Source organism: Apis mellifera, linkage group LG1, assembly GCF_003254395.2.
Source record: "Apis mellifera strain DH4 linkage group LG1, Amel_HAv3.1, whole genome shotgun sequence".
Lineage (NCBI taxonomy): Eukaryota > Metazoa > Arthropoda > Insecta > Hymenoptera > Apidae > Apis > Apis mellifera.
The window spans coordinates 9,296,131-9,306,192 of NC_037638.1; the positions used below are offsets into that span (position 1 = coordinate 9,296,131).

At 27.4% G+C, this 10,062-nt stretch overlaps 1 non-coding gene across 1 annotated transcript; it reads left to right on the forward strand.

Moving 5' to 3' along the window:
* Nucleotides 1–5,741: 5,741 nt before the first annotated feature.
* Nucleotides 5,742–5,817, forward strand: Mir6065 (microRNA 6065). The gene has a single exon (NR_127340.1). It is a non-coding gene; the product is annotated as a microRNA 6065 (primary transcript).
* The last annotated feature ends 4,245 nt before the right edge of the window (nucleotides 5,818–10,062 follow it).

Genomic DNA, 10,062 nt, shown 5'->3' on the forward strand with positions numbered 1-10,062 from the left:
CTCTTTGCAGCTCTAGAAAAAAGGTATACCTCACGCAAAGGGGGATAATAGGCGACCATTGACAGCTTCACGGAAGTAATAAAACTCACGGTTAAGGATAAGTGGAGAAGCGCGAATTTGTCGTTGAATAAATAAATTTATAGTACACAGTGATAAATCTGAAGAGTTTCTTCTGGGCCCTTATATATTATAAACAGATCATACCTCAATTCGAATACTATAGTATATATTTCATATTGTGGATATTGTAACGCTGCAGAAGCGTAATAAAATATTCTTCAATGATCAAAAATAGAAAATAGTGATTCTTAATTATCATTCAAATTTATTTTTTTTTTTTTACTTCTTTTATTACTTTTTTATTTTCCTTTTGTTCTACCTGTAAGTCATTAATATGTTATGTATATAGACATTATAAAATATTTTTATAAAATATTTTTTTAAAAATATTCCTAAATTTATTTGATTATATTACTTTCAATATTAATATATTAATTTATACAAAACTGATAATTTTATCAACTTATTTAATGTATTTATTCATTTTATATACTACTATAACATACATTGCTTTAATTTTTATCGTACATTGTCTTCTTGATAGGGTCCAATGAAACAAACGAATGAAATTACATCCGAGGATCCAATTAGTGAAACGTTACGCGAAACGATCCCAACGTTGATTCAATTTTCCTAAGCATAGAACTCTTTAATTATTTGAGCTTACTATCTTGTCGTGATTATTTAATGTTATGCGTATCCGACAGAGAGGCAATCATGAGAGAGAAACAGGTCATTGAAGAGTCCAACCTCTACAATTGTTTGAATCCGGATGAGAAACAGACACAGATTATTTTAATACAATCCATATTAATAAATTTACATATTAAAATGCATATTTATAAAAAGAAAAATTTTCACATAACAATGTCTTGCTAGAAATGATATAATAGTTCTAAATATAGTAAAGAAATATAAATTATAATCTTAATAAACCATAACATAAAGAAGATTTTATTTTCGATAGAAATTAAGCAAGATTTATTAAATTAGATCTTAATAAATAAAATTGAAAAAAGTAAATACATACAATTGATTATTATTTAATATTTTTCCACACTTCGAAATAAAATTTATTAGAATTCAATTTATTACTTGATTCTTCATTATTACAAGATAAGGAATAAGATATACATATATTTATATCTTCTATTATAATATCTATATTATATAGTATATCTTAAATTAATTTAATAACAATAGTTTTAATTTTCAAATAATTTTATTACTGAAAAAAATTTTTCAGATAAATTAACTTATTAAATTATTACGAATTATACATACTGGTTAGAGTCTGTTTGATTCGGTTTAATATAATGTAAGGCATTATATTACAAAAGAGACGTAGCAAAAGATTAAATGATATATCTCAAGTGCGCCATTTGTCTGTAAATGATAAAATGTAATAGATATATCTAGCTCTAAGAAGATTGCTTTTTCTTATTAATTTAAATTTAAAAATTTTTTACCTAATAAGAATATAATGATTAAGAATAATTTTTGCAATATATTACTAAATCAATAAATGATACATAAAATAATTTGCCCATGATTGTGATATAATCTCCATCGAATTAATTATAAAAATCTTATTCAGATTTCATAACCATTTAAAATCTAATATAATGAAATAAAATTCATATATCTATTTATTTATAAAATCCTCTATATTTAGAAAATATTATAGTTTTTCATTCAGTATAATTTACTAATTTATGTTCGTCAAAATGTATTTTTATCAAAATTATCCACAAAGAGATTAACCGCGAACTTATTGACCGTTTATTTGCTTGTTATAAGTTATAATATTCCTTTCATGAACATAAATTTACAATAATATCTTTACTGAAAAAAAATTTATATAATATGACAATTTTAATACATAAAATTTGATATATTAATAAATTTCTTGAAAAGATATTAAATGAAATATATTGTATCAACATAACCTTATTTTTGACGATTAATCAACATCTCGAATTTGAACTTTGAAGTCAAAGAAATGATGAGTAAACATTTTTGGACGTAGAGGTCAAACATGGTTCGTCGTTAGGACAGCTCAGTGATAGTAAAATGTAAAAGGCTGGTTATCTAACACACCCCTGTTCGAGTTAAATTACTATAGAAGACTTTATCCACTTTAGGCATCAGGCAATCATCCTATTGCCGTACCATAGTATCATGAATGATGGTAAGAAAAGCTACCGAGAGCCGGTTGCCACGAGTTCCCCTGAAATACTGTGTGCCGCTCACTCACTTGTATTCCCACGGTCCACTTCGCTAAGAGAAAACAATATAAAACAATATTTTCAATCGGTTCAACCATTGTCAAGACACGTGGTTGTTTCACGAAGGATGTCGCAGTAGTGATGTATTTGTCAACACAGTGTGACATTTTAATAAGACAGAGAAGGATAAAATACAATTGTTACCAATCTAAGGTAATTCGAAAGCAGATAGGTTATCGAGAGAGACAAACGATATGCGCGACATGCTGTGAGATAACAAAGAAACAAAATAATAAGATGGCAGAGTATGTATACGATACTTTTGTCATAACCAAAAAGAAACTACAAATAATAATTTATGTGAAAAGCAAGAATGCAAAATTTATATTATTAAAATTTTCTTAACATCCATTTTAAAAAATTTGTTGTACGAAACGTTGACAATCTAGCTTCTTATTGCGTTTCTTATCACTTTAAGAAGTAACTGTGAGATAATGACCCAATTAGATGTCATTTACACGTGACTCATATCATCAATTTGTCCATGTCCGGTTGCCAAGATTTTATTAATGCCTTATGTATATAATTATCCATATTTGATACAAAAAGGTAAATCATTTTGAATAATAAATATACATATAACATATAATATTAATAGATGTTAAGTTGCAAGTTTAGGTTAAGAAAAATTGTTTATCGCGTAGCCTATAATAATCTCTATCAATAAAAATTTTCAATTTCAGAAATTAAATATTTAAAATTCAAAATTGAAGATTAAAATCAACTTAAATTAATCATTAATTTGTAAAGATCTGCATTTAAATGCAATGAATACAGAAAGTATTTGTCATATATTTTTATTATTTTTAATTTTTTCTTGATTAAGAATCATATTTGATTTTTCAATGCAAAATATTTTTTATTAAAATAATAACTTTAAGAAAGAAAATATAGAACTATTTTTTGCATTGTATATTGAAGAAAATGGAACAGATAAGATTTTAAACAAAAGCAATTGAAATTCTGGTATTTAAATTATATAAATACATCATTCCATTTTTTTTTTTTACTTATTCAATTCTTAACATATTCCATTTTATATTATTAATTATAAATTTTTATATTGCATAAAAATAAAATAATAAAAGTATTTTTATAATAAATGATAATTCAAAAAACAAAATTTTGTAAAATAAAAGATAAAGATAAAATCAACTTATTAAAAATAAAATGTTAATTATCGATAGTATGTCTACCACATCATTGAGAAGGGGCGCAAAACTAGTTCGTCGTCGAATGACGTAGGAGCTCTCATTTTCTTGGCCACCTAGTATACACATCCGGTCGGCCGCCACTCTGCAACTTTCCTACTTCATTCATCGACATTCTGTGGCCTTTGAAGGTTGCACAGCAGAAAAGAGCGGGCACGGTCGCGCGCCACCGATCAGAGTCAGCCGGCGTGCCGACCAGTTTCAACATAATAATTCCTTCTCAGAAATACATCATAACTACCACTACATTCTGCAGCATCCCAAATATGAATCGTACTTACATATGAATCGAATATCTTCCCATATGGTTTGTATCCTTTCAAGAAGTTTCGTACAAATGATTATGTTATATATCAATAGAAATCTTACAATTAGGCTGATGAAAATATATTTAATCTAAAATTTATAATTTATTTCAGATTTTAGATTTTTTATAACATATATAATAAAAATGAAAAATTATTAAATTTAGCTTTTTTATAAGTAAGGAAGTATATATTATTTAATATTATAAACAATTTATAAAACATCTAATTACATTATAATATTATAATATTCTAATAAAAGAAGTTTGAAGAGAAAATTGTCTGAGAATTCTATAAAATGTAAACAAACAATATTAATTGTGATATCAATTACAATATTAATTATAGTTCATACAACTATATAACAGAAAGTTATAATAACAAGAAGCTTAGCGTCAATGAAATGGGAAACTACCAATTATTGGAATACTATCGTCATCTCCAATAATTTCTACGTCACCTTTAGGTTAGCAACTGTGACGTGGCTTTCACTGAGCATACCGGCATGCGGCGATCGCTATAAATGTTGCAATTTCTTGAAATCAATGCATGACTTCCATTATTTTTATTCTTCAATGAAATTAAACAAAGTTATTATTATATATTATATTCAAATATGTTATCTTATAATATTTAACAAATAATTGATATTAAACTGCATATATTTATTAATAAATATATATAAATAGTTGTAAATAATTGATATATTTTATAAATATAACTAATTTTAAATTTTAGAAAAAACAATGCAATTAAATTTAAAATGATTACATTATTACACTATAAAATTTAATTCATTATTAATATTGTATTATTTATCATTATATTATTTATCATAATGTATTAATTGTAACTATAAATCACTAATATTTACTATATTAACATATTAATTAACATATTCTTAGGATATAATAAATAAATTTTCTTATTATAAAAAATATTTTAAACTAATTATAAATATAATTATAATAAATGAATCATTCAACAAATAGTTCACTTGAATAATATAACTGCAAGAATATAACTGGGAACGGTGTTTGATACCAAGCGAACTCCGCGTTCCATCGAAAATTCCGTTCGTTCGATTCTCAGAGCACACACAGGTATTCGCGCTTGTAACCGTGCACGTGCGCGAGAGCACTCTGAGGGGAGGGAGACTATCGACGGCGCCTCACTGAGAAGGAGAGTAAAGAGAGGAGGAAGAAGAGAGGATAGAAACGAAGGTGGAGATGGAAAGGAGATAGTTCAGTCGCGCATACAAGTACAAGGTGGACAGTATAGTTAAACGTAGGTGTCTTGTGAGGTCGTGTAGGGCAACGTATAATAGTGTGGACCGCGTGCCGGAATACGCCAATGGTCAATGGTGGGGAGAAAACGTGAATGATCCATAGAAGCCGATACAGTTGTGTGTCTCTCGAAAAGACTTGTGTTGGTCCATAGAATGTAATATACAGATGGAAGGGAATGGAATAGTAGTGAAGCGGTGGGAAAAGAAAAGACAAAGTGGGGATATAGCAGACAGAGAAGTGGGGTGCGGTTAAAGGTTCGGCTTCGGAAATGGCCGCGGGAAAGTAGAGAGCGTTACGTCGTCTGGCAGGCGAGCCAAAGTTTTTCGTGTATAGCGCTCGTTAACCCGGCGCTTCGAGCGTGCGATCGGCAGTTCACTAGACTCACGAAGACAAGCTGCAAGATGTTTTGAAAAAAGAATTTTAATTCGCAAAAATTGTGTAGTGTACGACTATCTGATCTAGTGAGAGTCGCGGTGTTTCGACCGGTGTCTCAAAGAGATCAGTGCGGGCGGTCGTGCACGAGGATGGCCGGCGACGACGATGCATCGCCGAACAATGAGATCCTCAGTACAGACGGAGAGGGGCAGGGTGCGTCAGTGCGGGGGGAACCGCATTCCAGAGTGGGCGGCATCCTGGAATGCGATCCCCCCGGTAACAAGAATTCGCCGAGCGAGCGAGTCTGTAACAACGACGACTGCGCCGACGGAAGCGGTGAAACTATGATTGCCGACGACTGTAACAACAGCGGAGGCGTTGAAACCGTGATTGCCGGCGATAACGGCGCTTTATGCCGATATGCTCTCAGCACTGTCAATACCGCTATGTCCTTTATCGAAGTTTGTCAGGTAACAATATATGAATACCGGCATTATGTTCTTTTTAATTTAACTTACTTGTTAGTGAATTCTGTATTCGTTTTTTTCTATTCCGACGAATTTTTCGCGCTTTTCTCTTTTGCATATATTTCATTTTTCTTTTTCTTATTCAAGTGAAAGCTATTGTCTTATTTCAATGAAAAAATCAATACGTTAACGAAAATTAAATTTCAAAATTAAATCTTGTTATTTCTTAACGTTTCATTGTTTATCATTTCAATGTCATATCAATAATAATATTGTTGATATAGAAAAACATTTGTATTCGATATTTCAAATAATGAGAACGAAGCACCGTTAATCGTTCAATTACGTTATTCCCGTTTTCTCATATATATCATATATATCATATATATATATATATATATTTTTTTCTTTTTTTCTTCAAAAGATTATTATTACTTTGTATTAAAAGAATTATTTCTTTCAGATTCGACTGCAACATCTTTTCCCGCAATTGATTTCATCTTCACGATACAGACTTTGTGAAGATTCCATAGAGCTTACGGCAGAATGTTTGGCGAATGATGTAATACGGTACCTACTTAAGGAAGATATTTATCTTATATCTCGAGATCCAGTTTCCCGTAGTATGAGACACAATGTATATCAAATGTTGAACAAGCATAGTATTCTATTCGCGAGTATGGTAAATCGTTTGAATGTTGTACCGGATACGGCGTACGAGGCATTCATGGGAGTTGCGGATGAGCTGTTTTTACATGGTGGAGTTACATGGGCAAGAATCGTTTGTCTATATGCATTTATGGGTAGACTCGCTCTTTGGGCTCGGGATAGACGAATGCACGCTTTAAAGAAAAAATTACCACTATATGTCTCCAGATTTATTGGTGAAAAGGTTGCACATTTTATCAAAGGATATGGAGGATGGGTAAATACTGTTTTCTAATGTAAAAAATATGAATACATAGAAATTATGTTTTGGACACATAAACAAATAATTTACTTTTTACATTGATATATGCATGTATCATATTTCTTTAGGAGCAACTGTGTATAGAATATCCTGTGGCAGAAGAAATAAGTGGAGCAATTTGGAGAAGTCTTATAATGACAGGTGCTACACTTGGTTTGGTTGCAACTATTTTAACAGTGACCTCCTGATATACCCTTAAAAATTAATTTACAAAAAATATATTTTGTGTAAGATCTTCCAGTGTACTTATGTTTTACCAAAATAGTTTTAAAAATAATTTCTGGAAGCTTACATAATGGTTTAATATTGGCACAAAAAGTGAAATTGTGTGATTTGAAAGACAACTTATAATAAGTACAGGATGTAAATTAAGTTTCAATTTGCAGTCTGCACAATTTTCATATCAATGTCATTCAGTTTCAGAATCATCCCACTTTTTATATAACTCCAACAAATATGTAACATAAGCAAATGATAATGATACAAGTTTCCTATTATATTCATATTTTGTAACAACTGCAGCTCGATGGATTAGAGATTAAATTAAAGAAAAAAATTATTTAATATTAATTTAGAAATTTTATCAAAGTAATTTCATGCAATACTCAAAATTGAAGTTTCAGATATTTATATTAAACAAGAATCTCAAAATTCTATTGAATTTAGGTAGAAACAATCTAAATATATTTATTTATAATTTATTTTAGGTAGAAAATATATTAATAAATTTTCTTATCTATCAAAGATCATCATAATCTATGCTTAGAACTTATTGAAAGTTTAAGAATTAAAATAACAATTCTTATTAAATATATAATAACATTTTTAAACAACAATGATAGATTCTAATGACATAGCAAACATTTTTTATACAAATATCCAGAAATAATAAACATTTTCACGAAACCTCAGTTTTGTTAGTTTCATCAATTATTTTTTAAACCTATAATAAGAAAATCATCTGCAAAATGTGATAAATTCAATATTTTATATATGTATAATACATAAATATTTGATAGCATATTTTATATGAAAGAATAAGATATCTAATAGTTGTTATATTTCCAATTTTTTAAATATAAAACATTAGCAAATGCAAAGGAGGCTAGATGTTTAAATCCAAGTAGCTGATTTTTATAATAAATTATTCAGTCAAAGATTGCCATTAAGGATTTTCATGCTTTAATGGACTTAATAATCATATTAATATTATAGTATTACTCGATAATACATAATAAGTGCTATCAATATTATATAATATAAAATACGTCATAAAAAATATAAAATTCTAATATATTTAAAAAATAATAAGTAGATATTAAATAAGGTCACTGTTAATTTTAAAAACAATTATATTTTTAAATATATTTGTTTATATGTGTTATGTATTATTTTATTTAAAATAGCATACTTATTCAAACGTAAATACAATCTACGTACTACTCAAAATATATTGATTTATTACTTGATACCAGAATGTAATTCAAACCACAAAAATTTCTAAAATACATGATTAGTATAATTGCATGTGTGAAAGATATCTATAATATATTCTGTATTCTTTGTTTTTTAAATAATATAAATAATATAATTCGAGTGTAAAATATACTATTTAGATTGGCAAATTAAACATAATTTTGCTAATAAAATATTTTACGCAATTTCTTTATACATATCATCAATTATTAGAAATTATTAAAAATTTCCAAACCAAAAATTCGCTTCGAGTAATACCGTTACTTTTATCAAATTCTTGTTTTTATCGAAGTTTTAGGACTGTCTAAAGTCATTTTTTTTTTTTGGATATGTTTAATAATTAAAACATCAACTACTCAAATTTATCGCATGAATCTTAATAAATACATGGTGATTTGAAGGAATTATAATAATATTGATAATATCGATATTTCACACAAAATTGTTTGAAGTTGTTAAAATATTTTTTATGTTTGATATATAAAAAAAAAGATAATTTTCTCGCTATTGTTTATAATTTTATGCATCACATGAACATACAATACAAAATCATGAACTCAAAAATAATTTGTTATGAATATATCTAACAATATTCTTACTTCTACTCAGATCTTGTGACTGTACAGAAAACAATTGTCTTTTCTTCTTTTTTCTTTTTTTTTTTTTTAATTTTTATACCTAACATGGATAATAATAAGAATCAACAATTTCTTTTTAATAAAACTTCAAATGTTTCTACTTTAAGTTTGCTAATATTGATATTACAACTATTTATATAAGTATGTATTATGCATTTACGTGTGAATATATAACTATATAACTGTACAAATGGAACTCATTTCGTTCCCCACTTATATAACAGCAAGTGATCATCATATCACAATCATTAATCATTAATTATTTGATTAATGACATATCAAACATATCGTCAGCATTATGAGAATATCTCTCAGCAAACATGAAATAAACTTTTCAAGAAATAACAATTATATAAAAAATAAAAATCAATCCTTTTCTATATTTTAAACAAAGAAATGAACAAACATATTCGATATTTCTATATCTTTAAAAATGATTCAAGTATACATAATATTAATAAATTCAATTTCTTATCATTCAATATATCAAAATTAAATAATGTACATTATAAAGTTTTGAATATTGGACCCTTTTAATATTTTGCATGCTTGACTTTAGTAACTAATAGCAAGAAAATATTGTTTTAATTTATTAATATTTTAAATATCTTTATTTTTATACTTTTAAAACAATTTTCACTTTTTAATTTTTTTACAGATACATAAAATATTTTGAATAAAATTTAAAGATTTTATTCAAATAATATGTAGAGAAAAATAAAAGTAAGAGTTAAAGAAATATAATTTGATTTAGATATTGCACACGATACTGACGACATGATCATTTTAATTCAGTTTTTCATAAAGATTGGCAGTTATAGCCTGGACGTATTACTGTCCAAAACAGAGCAAAAATGGTAAGACATGTTATGAATATTATCTGCACCAGTATCTTGTTATATTCAATTATTCCCTTATAAATCGAGTGCACAGGACTGACAATAAAAGACAGATTAAGGTCTAGTTCTATATTAGCCTTTTCA